Source organism: Hemicordylus capensis, chromosome 8 (genome assembly GCF_027244095.1).
Source record: "Hemicordylus capensis ecotype Gifberg chromosome 8, rHemCap1.1.pri, whole genome shotgun sequence".
Classification (NCBI taxonomy): domain Eukaryota; kingdom Metazoa; phylum Chordata; class Lepidosauria; order Squamata; family Cordylidae; genus Hemicordylus; species Hemicordylus capensis.
Genome location: NC_069664.1, coordinates 31,077,768 through 31,092,148, shown reverse-complemented (window position 1 = coordinate 31,092,148; position 14,381 = coordinate 31,077,768). Strand labels below are relative to the sequence as shown.

Sequence of the window (14,381 nt, the reverse complement as noted above, 5' to 3'; positions counted from 1 at the left end):
AGGGCTGTGTGGGCACCAGGAGTCAACACCAACTCGACAGCACACTTTACCTTTACCTCAGTAAACAAGGGAAGACACATTCCCTCCACACGCGGCACCAAGCTCCTGTCTCCTTGGGGACTCTTGGGGGGCTTGGAGATCCTGCTCGCCCTCCTCTCTCTGGGCCTGGACTAGGCCAGGCCCAGCTGCTGGAGTGGGCACTCGATGCCTGGGGCCCTGAGGGCCACCCCAGACGCATTCATCATGCCCACCACCTACCGTGGCTGACTGAGTTCTGTAGCACCAGGAGATACTCTGCAGCGCCCAGCAAGAGGGTCCTCCCCCAGGAAAGCGCCCAGAAGAAAACAGTGAAACTCTTGAGTTCAGGAAAGCAGTTTTTGCTCAAGCACAAACAGAGGCAGGTGCAGGGAAAGCTGGACTCTGGCCTGTCTGTGCTATTTCATCATATCAGAAGCAGCAGCAGGTTCTAATGCACTGGGGTCCTGCTGCTGTTCCATGATGAAGAGCAGACGGGAACGCTGAAAACATCCCAGCAACTATTGCTCAAAATGCATTCCTTGTTTGACTAAGCAACACACTGCTAGTCAACTAGGTATCGGGAAGTGTTGCAATGAGGGTCCCGGAATCACCCACTTTCCACGGAACACACTCCCTGCTTTGTTTGCAATGGTGAGAATGTTGTGCTCAGCAAATCTCAGGAGAGGCTTGCTCATGACAGAAAGGGAAGGGTCCCTCTTCAGGACTTTCTGTATAGACCCCACCTCGAAATGCCTAAAACCTGCTGGTGACCCCTAGTTGGGAACAGATTTGCGTGGAGTAGTGGTGAGAGGAGGAATTCCCAATTGTGGGTTCCCAGTTGACTCGCGGACGGGCACAAAACGGGAGCCCAGTGGTTGAAGGGATGATGGGAGCTGTAGTCAAACAACCTTTGGGGCCCCAAGACTTGGAACTCCTGGGTTAGAGTGCTGTATCAGCACTGGAGAGATGCAGATTCAAATTCCCACTCTGCCATGAAGGTAAGAACATAAGAAAAGCCCTGCTGGATCAAGCCGAAGGCGGCCCATCTAGTCATGTTTCACACTGATGCCTCTGGAGAGCCCACAGGCAAGGGGTATGTGCATGCCCTCTCTCCTGCTCTTGCTTCCTGGCAACTGGTATTGAGAGGCATCTTGCCTCTGAGGCTGGAGGTGGCCCTAGTAGCCATTGATAGACTTGTCCACCATAAATCTGACTAAGCCCCTTTTAATGCCATCCAAGCTATCACCATATCCCATGGCAAGTAATTCCATAGCCTTCAGTTGCCTGGGATGACCCCTGGCTCTAGTGTTGTGTGAGAGGGAGAAAAAGTTCTGTCTGTCTAGCCTCTCCACTCCATGCATAATTTTATACACTTCAATCAAGTTTCCCCTTAGTCACCTCTTTTCCAAGGTAAAGAGCCCCAGGTAGCTGGGTGAATTTGGGCCAGTCACCTTTTCTGAACCTAGCCTACCTCACAGGGTTGTTGTGAGGATACAAAAAGGCATGTGCATTGCCTTGCGCTCCTTGGAAAAGAGTAGAATATAAATATAAAGAAACTCAAACAAGTAGAGTGCATCCTTGTTATAGATGCAAGATTCTCAGCTCCTGCCTGTGGGCTTCTCAGAGGCATCTGGTGGGCCACTGTGCAAAACAGGATGCTGGACTAGATGGGCCTCCTTGGGCCTGATCCAGCAGGGCTGTTCTTATGTACTTAGGATGTAGTATCCATTTGTGCGCTTAGCACTATCGTGGCACACTTGCTGCTCTCTGCTGCATTGCTGGGCCTTTGAGCCTCCATTTGTCAAGAGGAATCCCGCCTTCCCTCTGTGCTCAGGATGTGTCGACTACTCACCCACTTGAATGGCTGCTTCAGGCATCTGGTGAAACGCTCTGGCCCACGGATGACTCTACCACAAACTATTGGTTGGTCTTCAGCTGCCACAAGACGGTGTGTTGTGTATGTGTGTCTTTGGCTGCCACAGACTGAACTTAGTTGCCTCTCTGAAATGGAACACACATGAATTCCCAGAGATGGTTTTGTCCATCTTCCCTTTCCCTTTGTGGTGACCTTTGGTTTCAGTGAGTGAAGTATTGATTAGGGACATAGGAAGCATAGGATGCTGCCATATACTGAGTCAGACCATTGGTCCATCTTGCTCAGTATTGTCTACACAGACTGGCAGCACTGGAGGACAGCGGCGGAAGAGGCCTTCCCTCATGCCCGGCTGATTCACAAATGACACAGAGTGGGCGATTTTGGCCTCTTCCGCCACTGTCCTGCAGTGCCTGACCTCATCTCCTGTGATGGTAGGAGGTGGGCGGTGCTTCCGCCACTACACAGCGGAGATCGGGAGCGCTTTGCTGTGCATGCAAACAAACAACACAGTACGTGAAGAGTTCCTTCTGGGCAAGGAGGCTTTCCAGCTGCATCTCAAGTGGTGTGATAAAAGAAAGCTCCCTTGAGTACAGAGTCTATTGGAGAGGGTTAGGCAAACTCATGGAGGACAAGTCTACCAAATGGCTGCTAGTCTTCAGGGCTAGAGGCTTCCTCCCGGCTCAGAAGCAGGGTGCCTCCAGATACCAGCTGCAGAGGAGCGACAGCAGAAGAGAGGGCAGGCCCTCCCCTCTTGCCGGTGGGCTTCCCAGAGGCATCTGGTGGGCCACTGTGGGCTATAGATTAGATGGCCCAATCTGCAGGACTCTAATGTTGTTGTTTTTTTAAGAAAAATCTGCCAACGGGCACAACTCTTTCTAGGTGTCCTGGAAGAAAGTGGTGACTAGTCTCTGCAGAAAGCCCTTCCCACGAATGACAAAGCAGCCAGCGCCATCATTGAGACTGCAGATCTATAGGCACTGGAATAAGCCACAGATATCACACAGTTAGACACTGATGGCGAATGCTGCCATGCCCAGCGGTGGCCACACAAGGTACACGGTGACCTCTGCAAGCCTCCCCACGATCTGAACAAATGCCCCTTTTAGCTTTCAGATGAAGCAAGCCCCATCCTCCGCCCGACCTGAACATCCCCCTGGCTTCTTTTCCCCTGCAGGGGGAAAGCAGGTTGGTGGAAACCGAGATACTCATAGAACTTTCCATTTCGTGCTGTAGGCAATAGAGACCTTCCACGAGCAGCAAAACTGAATGTGGTCTGGATCTATTAATACTCATAAGCGCTGTTAAAAGTTCCTTAAAAGCAAACATTTCCCATTAATTCTGCCTTTGGGGAAAGGGAAGGCAAACAGCTCTCTAGCTGAGAACTCGGGCTCACTTGTTAAGAAATAAAATGAGACAACTGGGCTTTTAAAGGCTAGAATCCACTTTATTTTCACAAGCACCATTCTTGAATTCCTCCTTTGGGATTTGGCAAATGTCTGTGGGTTCCTAGTGATACGAACTGGTGCAAAACCACAGCCCCTCTCCATTGGCAGTTGGAGGCTACTGAAGGGGGCATTTGCAGAGGCAGCCCTAGGGGAGATTTCTGATCCGGGATATTTTGAGGGGTGCCAATAAAGCGACGTGTGATTTGAGAAATGTGCCGAGACTGACATTTAGAAATAGCCTACATTTCTCAAAACAATTAATTAAAAAAAATTCAATCCAGAACTGGAGTTTCAAATATGAAATTGTCCTTTTAATATGCTTCCTCATCCCCAATTTGAGTTCTTAGACATCACGTAATTGTCTGGATTTTGAGCAGATGTCAGACAGGAAATCCGTTCAGCTGCCAAATGCTAAGTACTGTTGCATGTTGGACACAGTCAGATGCTGAACACTATTGCATGTCTGGTATGAAATAGGAGAAGATCAAAAGAAGAGCCCTGCTGGATCAGACCAAAGTTCCAGCATCTTGTTTCCCACACTGGCCAACCAGATGCCCACAAGCAGCATATGAAGGCAGCCCCCCTCTTTAACCGTTACCCTCTGTGGCAAAGCAGATGGTGCCTTCACACACACAGGGGTTCTCAACCTTGGGGTTCCAGAGGTGGGACTACAACTCCCATCATCCCCAGTCACAATGGCAAAGGTTATTGTGGCTGGGGGTGATGGGAGCTGTCGTCCCACATCTAGAACCTCAAGGTTGGGAACCTCTGCCCTGAAGTTTTCTTAGAGTTTGCTAAAAGGTTGACTCTTGCTCAGCACGTTATATGGAATTCAGGGAGGAGCTGGGGTGACGTTCTTCCTCCACAGAGCAGCAGCTGGGAAAGGGAAATGCTTCTTCAAGCGTGAGCCTTTTTAAAAAGGGTGAGTCCCAGTCATAGGAGGAGGAGGTTGGCTAGGAACGGAAGGGATTCATTCTCTGGCTAGCAACAGGATAGGTCTTTTCTTCTTCTCTTGCTTGGCTGCTAATACCCTTGCTGGAGTTATTTTTCTTGCAGATATAGTTCACAAGAAATGTTGGAAACATATGTACGTGGTAAACACAGTTGTCGCTGAGAAAGCTTGAGAAAGCTGTTTGTGTTTGACATGTCTGGCTTCTTCTTTTTAGCATCCAGTCAGAGGCACATTTATGCCCGGACTTCGGGGCCAAAGTCCAGGGCCTCCACACCCCCGGGGGCTCCCCAAATCCTTCTTAGTCTGTCCTGGGTGGTTTGGTTGCCAATGGCCTGCACTGCACCAGGTGACCAAAGATGAGGATGACCTGTGCCGGGTGCTTTAGAGACGGGAGGGGGGAGTGGAGAAAGAAATAGGTGGGATGGGAATCTGTGAAGTTGCCTGTTGAAATGTTTCTGCTAATGCATATTTGCACAAATAGACTTGTTTTATATTCTTACATTCTTGTGAGTTCAGTTGCTGTTTGTGCACTCAAGAAGCCACATGTTAAAAATAGTGTGTGTGTGTGTGTGTGTGTGTGTGTGTGTGTGTGTGTGTGTGTGTGTGTGTAGGGGGATGATGCTTAACTTGCAGTTGGTGGGGGGGCGGGCTCCAAAGGCCTTTAGGTCCAGGCTCCAAAAATTACCTAGGTGCACCTCTGCATCCAGCTTAGGGGTCGGCCGCCCACCACACCTGAGCAAGAGAAAGAAGGGAAAGGATTTGCATCAAAAAGCCGAAACAAAAGGAAGAAAGAGCTAAAGGGCAGACGGTGGAGGGGGAATTACTCCACAAAATGCCTGGTGGGTGCCTTAAGCTAAGAACTTGACAAAGAAAGTGAGGGAGGTGAGCTTTGATCCCTGCACCTTCTTGTTGAGGTTGGAAGGATCCCAAAGGGCGGGGGGGGGGGAAGCAAGCGAGCAGAGAATCCTGGGAAGTACTATGGATTTTTGATAGTCGTGAAATTTTCTCTACTGTGTTTTATTTTCATGCATTTTCAAAACACTCTTTGGGAAACTTCAGCAAAGCATAGGATTATCTTAATCCTGGAATCAGGATTGGTTCAGTAAGTGCAAATCCATCTACAGAGACTTCTTGGTTTTGTTTCAACTTTGCTTGTATTAATCAGTCTTAAATAGTTCCATTAGTAACCTTACTTTGGAGGTTGGATTGCTGTAATCATTTGAACTCTAACTTTTTATGTGGTAGGTTGGGGAAAACAGATTCATCTGATAAATACTGGTCGCAGCAATTGTTTTAATATCAGTCCTTTTGTTTTCACAAGTAGAACTAAATGTTTTAATGAGTTTTTAATGTTTAAATGTGTTGTGTTGGAGATTTTATCATAGCAGTTTTAAAATAGTGTATGTGTATGAAATAATGTACAGCAAGGTATTTAGACTGGTGTTGCCTCTTGGGAAAAGCTACTTCAGTATGGAATCTTGTGGAGTTAATAGATGAAATATTTCTCTTTAAATATTTCAAGCATCTTGGGATTGCTCCCCCCTTTTTCTTTTCTCTTTTACCCACTCCCCAACCACTGATACTCAGAGATATACTGCTTCTGAATATGGCGGTTCCCTGGGGATCACCACTGATTGAGCTGCATCCTCCATAAATGTGCCCAGTCCCCTGCCGTGCCGTCTAAACTAGCAGCCATCCCCTCCTCTTGGAGCAGTGTGAAATTCCATGGCCCCTTGTTGGCAATACACTCTCCGATACAAAATGTTGGACACCGTGGCAGAGGGAGGCTCGTGGGGGCCTGGGCTTGGCCCACCGCACCGCCACAGGCTGAACCCAGCCCCCTGCACTAGACAGCAGCGTCTGACGTCAGACAAAGGGGGCGAAGGTTAGCCACGCCCCCTGCATCTGATGTCAGAGGCAGGGGGCGTGGCTGGGGCACGAGGCGTGGCCCCTGAAGGGTGGTGGCCTGGGTTCTTTGAACCCATCCATGCAACGGTGGCTCCGCCCCTGGTTGGACAGATGCCAGCTATCAAGTACCGCTAAAAGCCAAGCCAAGCCAAACTGGCTTCAACTCTAGGAGGCCCTGGCTCTCGGCTTCTTTATCTTACGCTGCTCTTCATCCCTGTGTCCTTCTCTGGTGACTACTAGGAAGGGCGTGTTTTACTATTTGAATTCCTCTCTGTAGTAACAAGAAAGCAATTAACTCCTGTAAGATGTTTTAGCAGTTGCATGGGAGCCCCTTTTATCCACTTAGTTAAAAATGCCGACATCTTTTATTCCTAGTTTTCAGGAATATAAAACTTTACAGCTTTTGCTGCAAACCTTCATACTTTGCTTTGCCATTTACAGCTCCCTCTGCAGATATATCTTGCCCATAAATAAGGCTTTCCTCTCTCCAGTGCTTCCCTAAGAACCTGCTGTGGCTCAGAGCTGTTGCATTAATGGGACCTTGCCTATAAATCCTCCTGTCACTCATCTCGGGTCTCCAGATTGGCTTGGCTCTGGAGTGTCTGAGCAGCTGCCCGATGGAAGCGTCAGGGCTTCTTGGGAAGCATTTGCAGCACGGCTCTGAGGAGGAGGCTGGCACGGGTGGGATGGGGCAGCAGGGTCCCCACTCTTCTCGGGTCGCCCATCCCCTTCATGTCAGTGGTGACATTTCGGAATCTGCCCTCTTGATCTTTTCAGTCAATCTACTGTGATTTGAGGCTCAGTTGTGAAATACAAAATGTCCAAAAAAAACCCCATTAAATTAATAATAATAATAATAATTGTCCATGGTGTAGAGGGAGGGGGGGAGAGGGATCATGGCTAGTAGCCATGATAGCTATGTCGATAGAGCCTCCATGTTCAGAGGCAGTATACATTTGAATGCCAGACCGTGCAAGACAAAAGAGCGGAGAAATCTCTTGTCTTCATGCTATGCCTGTGGGCTTTCTGGAGGCATCTGGTCTGCCACTGTGGGAGACAGGAAGCTGGATGAGATGGACATTTATTCTGGCCTGGCAAGGATCAGACTGAGCCAATGGCTACTGGTGGCACATTAACCACTAGGTAGCCAATGTCACATGTGGGCATTCTGGGAGGAAGCACTTTCTCTTGTCTCTCTGGAGTCATTAATTCTTGTATCATCTCAGCAATGGATGTGACACTTTACAAAGGAGGAGGCAGCAGGTCTCTGCCCCGAAGGGCTCACAAGGGAGTCAACGGGGAAGTGGAGGGAAGTCGAGGCCGTGGGGAAACGTGTGACCCCCTCAGTGCTGTTGGATCACAACTCCCATCACCCCCAACCCCAATGGCTCTGGTGCCTGGGGTGATGGGAGCTTTAGTCCCACAAAGCACAATCTGGCAGATCCAATGCAGATAAGAAAAACAAGGAACAAGAAATGGATGTTAATATAAACTACACTGAAACGACTGAAATCACCTGAACATGATAATCACTCAGAGGTGCACCTAGGGAACTCTGGAGCCGGGACCTAAAGGCCTTTGGAACCCGCCTCCCCCTGCTGCAATTTAAGCCTCACCCCCCTACACACACCATGACATACGCAGCATTTTCAACACGTGGGTTCACAGCAACTGAACTCGCAAGAATGTAAGAATATAAAACAGGGATATTTGTGCAGATATGCAAAAGCAGCAGTTGCAGGTTAATGCAGAGGAGGCATCTGCCTACGGCGGCAAAATTTGAGGAGCGATTGCAGCGGCAGTAGCTCGGGGGAGTGGAGGAGAGGGGGAAGTTCCCCCTTTCATTTTGATTTTTTTTTAAAGCCGTGGGTGGATGCAGTAGCGGGGGGGGGGGCAACAGGCGAGAGGAGAGTTCCCCCCTTTTGCCCCCTAAAGATCGCTGTTGGCAGGATGGGGTGCGGCAGTGGCAGCTGGCTGCAGCTGCAAGGAGGGTGGGGGGGCAGAAGCCTTGTTGCCTATGGGCGGCAAAAAAGTTGATCAGCAGAAACATTTCAACATGCAACTCAGCATATTCCCTTCCCGCATGTTTCTTTCCCCACTCCCCGCTCTGTTTCTAAAGAGGATTGGGTGGGTGGGGCAGGGTGTGTGGAGGCCATAGGAACATAGGAAGCTGCCTTATACTGAGTCAGACCCTTGGTCCATCTCACTCAGTATTGTCTTCACAGACTGGCAGCAGCGGCTTCTCCAAGGTTGCAGGCAGGAATCTCTCTCAGCCCTATCTTGGAGATGCCGCCAGAGAGGGAACTGGGAACCTTCAGCTCTTCCCAGAGTGGCTCCATCCCCTAAAGGGAATATCTTCCAGTGCTCACACTTCTAGTCTCCCATCCATATGTATCCAGGGCAGACCCTGCTTAGCTAAGGGGACAAGTCATGCTTGCTACCACCAGACCAGCTCTCCTCTGGACATCAGCCCCGAAGTCCAGGGGTAAGTGCGCCTCTGATGATGATATAAACAAATCACGTGAGGAAGAATACTGGCAGAACATAAAATGCACAAAACAACAATGAATCAAAGAGGAGAACTGTGTAGTCCATAACAGATGTGGAATGTACGAACAGAACTGGATGTCAAGACAACAGCGCCTCGGTGAGGACGCTGTTTTAAGATCCCTTCTCAAGTGCTTTTAAGAGTTCCTATGTTCTTCTACAAATGTCCGTAAGATCTTAATTGGAACTTCAAAACTTCAATGCTGTACACTCTTCTTCATAGGGGGCCATCGGTCTCCTCCTGGGATGTGGCACACATGCAGAGCCTCCAGCAACCAAGCTCCTCCAAGGTTTCCTGAGATACCTTTCAAACGATTTCAGTCATTTCACTGTAGTTTATATTGACATTTGTTTCTAGTCTCTTGTTTTTGTGATCTGTATCGGCTCTGCCAGCTTGTGTTTTGCATTCCTTATTTCAGATCCTTTACACTATTTGAGTTGTGGTTGCAGTTTTAGTCCCACAACATCTGGAAGGAAGCCCTGCAGTGATGGGTTGGGGCAAAGGCTCCATCGAAGAGGTGGGCTTGGGGAAGGGATCTAAAGGCGTGTGAGACGGCAGGAGGGCTGTGGGGACAGCTGTCCAGGCAGCAAGGGTAGTCTTGGTTACCAGTCAGTTCCAGTGACCTCCAGATCTGGTGCGATGCATGCAAGAGAGACAAGAAATCCTAAGGGTATATGCCTCGGTCATGTCCCTTCCATACTCCTCTCTTTCTGAACGAATGAACCCCAAGCAGCCCTTTTGCTTTCCGTGCAAGGAAGGTGCTGCCCTCCTTCAAACTGTTCTGCACCTTCCCAAGCCAGAGCTGTAGGCTGTCTTGCCAATGCAACTCTGCCCTAGATTGAGAGAGAGAGAGAGGCAGGCAGCTTTATTTTCCTGCCCACACTTTGCTATGAAGGGCTGAATGGCCTCCTCTCAGGGGGGCAGTCTCCCTCCTTTCCAGTGCCCCGGTGTGGGTGTGTGTGGGGGGCTCCTCCTGAGCCATCGTGCCCAGAGAACGCAGCTCCCTTCCCTGCAGCAGGAGCAGCAGCAGCGTCCTGAGTGATGTGGGGAGCTGGAACAAGTTGCACACTGCATCAGGCGGGCCCTGTGACACAGCCCAGCAGGCGAAGTTCCAACATGCCTGCAGCTTTGTTCACGGAGAGGCTGGCTGGCTGGCTTTTTGCTTGCGTGGCACAATCAGCCAATAGGCCTATGCCGCGCAGCCCTCTGGTGCCCAGAAAGAGCGGTTGGGCTTGGTGGCCGGAAGAGGAGCCAGGAGATCCCCAGAGTGTGCTGTTGCCTCACTGCCTCCCTTCGAGCGGCTGCAGAAAGAGCTCCACTGAAATCACGAGGCCACGTTTGGGCTAAGATGAGCAGGAGAGGTTCTTCAAGAAGGATGGAGAGGAGAGCAGGTCCTGTGGCAGCGAGCATGAGCTGCCCCCTTTGCTAAGCTGGGTCCACCTTGGTTTGCATTTGGATGGGAGATGATATGTATGAGCACTGTAAGATATTCCCTTTAGGGGATGGGGCCCTCGCTCAGTGGAAGACCATCTGCATGCTGAAGGTCCCAGCTTCACTCCCTGACAGCATCTCCAGATAGGGCTGGGAGAGACTCCCACCTGAGACCTTGGGGAACCGCTGCCAGTCAGTGTAGGCCAGTAGTTCCCAACCTGGGTTCTTCCAGATGTTTCTGAACTACAACTCCCATCATCCCCAGCTGCAATAAACTGTAGCTGGAAATGATGGGAGTTGTCGTTCAGCAACATCTGGAGGAACCCAGGTTGGGAACCGCGGTTGAAGACAACCCTGGGCTAGATGGACCAGGGGTCTGACTCGGTCGAAGGCAGCTTCCTCTGTTCCTGGGACGGCAGCCTCTCCGAGGGCTGAGCAAATCCCCCCCCTTCGGTCCCTTCATTGTCCCTCTGGGCCACTCTGCCCCTGCCCTGCCCTCCTTCCAAATTCTGTTTTAGCTAACAGGATTCTACCATCCATCCTGGAACTGGCACGTCTGCATTTTACAGCAGATTTCAGTTCAGTTGCATCTCTCCCCGTCACCTCCCCAAACTTCTGATGTGCGCTGGTAAACTAGGCCCAGCCGAAAGAACGAATCTTTGAGTAGAATCTTCCTGGCCAGGAAGTCGGGTGATCAGGGGACCCATCGGGGCATAGCAAGGTTGGAGTGGACCCAGAGACAAGATTTTAAAATGGGCCCCCCAGGTTTTGCAAATTGTGGACGATGCAAGTCATTTACTGGTACCAGAGAAAGACAGGCTGTTCTGGAAGCTCCAGGTCTTAACACCCACATCAGTTCTGGAGGATGACTCCAACTGAAGGAAGCCCGGGCGGGTGCATGGCTGGGGGAGTCAGTCGTGTGACTTGCCTCTGGGGGGGCCCCCAGACAACTGTCTCCCTTTGCCCTGTATAGTTGCGCCCCTGGGAACCATCTACTCGGCACTCCCTCCTGCATCAGCGCCAGGGCCCAGCTTGGCTAGTCACATGGGGCAACCTCCCAGCGCCTGCTGCGGTCTCCCACCCTCACTAGAGCGATGTTTGTTGCCCTGCCCAGCCCTACCTTGCAAAGTGCTGGATGCCTGCCACAGAGTTCCTCTCTGTGCAGGAAAACTGGACTGGGTGGCGCAGCAGTTTCCTCCCCTGCATGGGGTCCACAAGGACATTCTCACTCTAGGGAGTCCCACCACAAGCCCTGCTCCGACTGGCTCTCCCACCCACCCCCACCCAAATTTCTCCGGGCAATTAAGGACAAAAAACGGACAGTACAGGAATGGATGTGCCATCTTGTCCCAGGAGCCTTTGTTCAAGGTGTCCACAAAACAACCAGCATCCAAAGATGAAATGGTTGACCAAGAGCCCTTTCCCTGCCCTGGTTTCTGGAAATGTCGCGAGCTAAAGCCAGGAGAGCAAGAATGGTGCCTGGGCTGTCCTCCTGAGTGATAGATTAAAAGGAAACGCAGGACTTCTGGCAGTTCTCGGAGGTGAAAATGCAGAGAGCTTCTCTCTCCTTTCCAGAGCCTCAGCCCAGGACCCCTCAGTTCTGGCTGAGAGGGCAGGACCTCTGTGTCTTTCCAGTGGCTTTCCATTGCAACCAATTAGCTGGTGAAGGAAAGTAAGATGTCACAGGGCACGATCCACACGGAAATGAATGGAATTTGCTCAAGAGTTGTTCTGGCACTTGGGATCTGATTTATCACCATTTATGTGGTGGGAAGAAGCTTTCTCTGGGTCAAAATGGCGAGTGGTGTGGTGTGCCTGGGGAGAGGGAGATGATTGCCATCTTCTGAATGATGTGGCTTGGCTTGTTCGCCTGAGTCCAAAAAGCTCTTACTATCTATCCATCAAATTTGTATGCCGCCCAAACTTCCATCTCTGGGCAGCTTACAACAACATCAAAACAAGCCAAAACACAAAAGTAAAAACAGTTTTAAACCACAATTAAATTTAAAAAGCTTGGGTGAAAAGGTAAGTCTTTGGGTGAAAAGGTAAGTCTTTAATGACTTTTTAAAAGTTGTCAGAGATGGGGAGGCTCTCATCTCAGCAGGGAGGGCATTCCAGAGTGGCAGCAACAGAGAAGGCCCGTCTCTGCGTTGCCACCAGACGAGCGTCAGGCAGCAGAGGCAGACCTCTCCAGATGATCTCAATGGGTGATGGGGCTCAAGGTGAAGAAGACAGCCTAAGCTGTTTCAGGCTTTGTAGGTTATAACCAGCACCTTGTACTTTGCCCGGAAACTTGCCCAGAAACCCCCAGCAGCAGCCAGTATACTTCTTTTAGTATAGGATTAATGTAGTCTCTCTGAGATGACCCGGAGACCAACGTGGCTGCCACATTCTGTACCAGTTGCAGTTTCCAGACTATGTAGAAAGGCAGCCCCACATAGAGCACATTGCAGTTGTCAAGTCTGGAGATTGCCAGCGTATGTACCATTGTTCTGAAGTCTTTCATCTCAAGAAACAAACGCAGCTGGCGTATCAGCTGAAGCTGATAAAAAGCACCTCTGGTTGCAGAAAAAGCACCTCTCAACTTGGGACACCAGCGAGAGGTGTGACTCACAGACTGTGTACCTGTTCCTTCTGGGGAAGTGTGATCCCATCCAGAATGGGTAGATCAAAATTATCTCCCAAGTTCCGACCCTGCACAATAAGTATCTTATCTGAATTCAGTCTCAGTTTGTTATCCCTCATCCAGCCCATTACCGCCTCCAGGCAGGCAATTAGTCACATAGGACACTACTTTTCCTTAACAATGGCAGCAACCTCCAGTGGAACTCCTGCCCACCAGATCAGCCACTTCTTTGCAACACCAGGCTGAGGGGTGAAGGCCTTTTTGCAGGCTGCCTTGTTTCAAGCAAGAATCGAGCCTTGCAGAACAGGCCTGTGAAATAAAACTTTCCCAGCACAGGATGTCGCCACCAGGCCAAATGATCCCGCGCAGATGGTGGAGAGATAAATGATGCCATCTTTTTACTGTAGCGCTTGGGCCATAATTTGTGCCAGACATTTATTAGATGCAGTCTTCCCTTTTTTGTGGGGCTCCGTAGCTCCAGATGACTGCAGCGAGTGAGGTAGGAAGCAGAACCCGACGTTAATAATGCGGCCGGCACTTCAGCCCCTCTCCATTTCTCTCCTCCAATTTTCTCCTGTGACAATTTATAGGTTAGTTTGATGCTTGAATAGCTGTGTCTCTCCAGTAATATGTATTCTCCGTAAGTATTCCCTGCTGTGGCGTATCCTAAGAGAACTCCATCAAATAATTATCTTTCCTTTTTTTAAATTCACAGCCTTTTCTCCCGATCTGCATCACTATAAAATATTCCAATGGTTTTTCTCTTAGCACACAGCCTTTCTGTGATTGTAAAGTGTATTTATGTACAATATTAAATCCACACGATGCGCTTCTCTGTCTGGGCACTTTCCTCTTCTGACGCTCGAGCCAGTGTTAGGCTGCTGCAGCCGCTTTCCATCCCGGCAACAATACTCGGCATAATTAGCCAGTAGAACCGTATAAAATCTGCTTTCTTGCTACCCAAAGATGGAAGCTTGTACTTATGGGTGGGGGTGGGAAGCCCAAAGTACTTTCCCCTGTCACCGCCTGATCTGCTGTGCAAGGCAAAATGCAAGGTGGGATATGTGCATGTCTGAGCCCAGGATCAGGGCCTCCAACAATCCATCTTCAGCACTTTTATTTCCTGCCTTCCCAGTTCTCTGGTTCCTCATCAAGCCCTCTGTGGGTCCAGGGCCCCTTTTAGGCTGCATGAGCAGCCGGACTACTGCCAGTTAAAGCAGCCACGTGTTGGGAGAAGCTGCCCAACAGAGCCCTCCTGCCTCACCGCGCTCTGTGGGTTCTCGGGGCACGTGAGACAACCGCCTTGCTGAAGCTAAGCAGGCCTTGGTGCGGTCGGTGCCCGCAGGAGACTCACGTCTGCCACCTTTGGGGATGGAGCCATCGCTCAGGGGTAGAGCCTCTGAAACCTTGGAGTCAGTGCAGGCCTTGCTGGGCTGGATAGACCAGAGGACAGGTCTATCGGTGGCTACTAGTCTGATGGCTATAGGCTACCAACCTCCAGCCTCAGAGGCAAGATGCCTCTAAATACCAGTCACCGGTGAGCAGGGTGCTGCAAACAAGGCTGGTAATGTCCAGCA

General features: G+C 50.3%; 1 protein-coding gene across 7 annotated transcripts in view; it reads left to right on the top strand.

The window, feature by feature from the left end:
- ZBTB16 (zinc finger and BTB domain containing 16) overlaps nucleotides 1–14,381 on the top strand; it is a 237,845-nt gene that overhangs the window by 33,709 nt on the left and 189,755 nt on the right. The gene's annotated exons all lie outside the window — the stretch shown is intronic.